The sequence below is a fragment of the Lipotes vexillifer genome, unplaced genomic scaffold, assembly GCF_000442215.2.
Source record: "Lipotes vexillifer unplaced genomic scaffold, Lipotes_vexillifer_v1.1 scaffold15, whole genome shotgun sequence".
In the NCBI taxonomy this organism is placed as follows: Eukaryota; Metazoa; Chordata; class Mammalia; order Artiodactyla; family Lipotidae; genus Lipotes; species Lipotes vexillifer.
This window is the reverse complement of record NW_006784589.1, coordinates 1677282-1678578: the sequence shown is the minus strand read 5'-3', so window position 1 is coordinate 1678578 and position 1297 is coordinate 1677282. Positions and strand designations below refer to the sequence as shown.

The following is a 1297-nucleotide window of genomic DNA, read 5'->3' as shown; positions in this document are numbered from 1 at the left end:
CCCCCCCCCCCCCCCCCGCCCCGTAGGGACACACAGTTTTGGAGAAAGCCTCATGGAGAAGGCTTCCTTTTTTTTTTTTTAATTTGGCCGCACCTTGTGGCTTGCGGGGATCTTAGTTCCCTGACCAGGGATTGAACCTGGGCCCCTTGCAGTGGAAGCGCAGAGTCCTAACCACTGGACCACCAGGGAATTCCCAGGGTCACACAGTTTTGAAGGGCACGAGCCCACTGTGGCCCCCTTTGCCTGGCAAAGCAATAAAGCTACTCTATTCTACTTCACCCAAAACTCCGACTCTGAGATTCAGTTTGGCACCAGTGCACAAAGGCCAAGTTTTGGTATCATTCTCTGCCCCCCAAGCCATAGTTGACTGCAACTCATTGCCGCTCAGCTCCAGGATGCCATGAGCTGGCTATGGCCTTGGCTTCCCCCTTTCCTGCCAGGCTATGAGCTCCTTAAGGCTTGGACTCTCTCTTTCAGGTTACAGCCCAACCCAGGTTCCAGAGAATGTAGAATCTGCTCAGTAATTGGCTGAATTGAATGCCTTTAAAATGTGAGAGAAGCTTGAAGCCATAGAGAAGAGACACCACCCACACCCTTGAGAAGAAGAGCTGTCTATACAGTCAGATGAGAGGAGGCACTGAGAAGCCATCAAAGACTGTCTAAGAATGTCTCGCATCAGCCTCAACCCAGAGACGTGGGAGACGCTTTCCATTGGGTCCAACCACTCTTCAGCTTCTGTGCCCTGGAGTCAGATCTGTTGGGCTCAGGCCAGTGATGTAGGCAGTTACCCACATAGACCCACCAGACCAAGACCACCAACCTTTTTTACACAGCACAAGACATGCCATTCATTGAAAGGCTGATATGTTCTGCCAGTGCAGACCCGGGTCGGCCCTGAACCAATGGCTGGAGGGAGAAGGTGAAAATTTCCATGTCTCCATTTCTGCTGTTATTCCCTCTTGCACATATGGGAATTATTCTTTACAGGTTTAAATGTTACATTGAAAATAAACTCAAATGACCAAAACGTTTCACTGAACGATCCATAATAAAGATAAAGCCACCTGCATTGGGGGAAGCACCGACAGCCAACTCTAAATTGCTCTAGTGTTTGGAACTTCCTGAATGCAATTCTCAAGCGCTTTCTGAGCGATTTAAAGAACTCATTTGTCCAGGGTTGATTAGAACCGTCCCAAACTGGGCTCATCATACCTCAATCAAACAAAAAATGGAGGAAAACAAAAATTCCTGGGAAGACAGAAACAAAATAAAATAAAATAAAACAAAGTCACAACTG

The 1297-nt window shown here is 48.0% G+C and overlaps 1 non-coding gene across 1 annotated transcript; it reads right to left on the bottom strand.

Moving 5' to 3' along the window:
• Positions 1 to 116: 116 nt before the first annotated feature.
• Positions 117 to 189, bottom strand: TRNAG-UCC (transfer RNA glycine (anticodon UCC)). The gene has a single exon. It is a non-coding gene; the product is annotated as a tRNA-Gly (tRNA).
• Between the last annotated feature and the right edge of the window lie 1108 nt (positions 190 to 1297).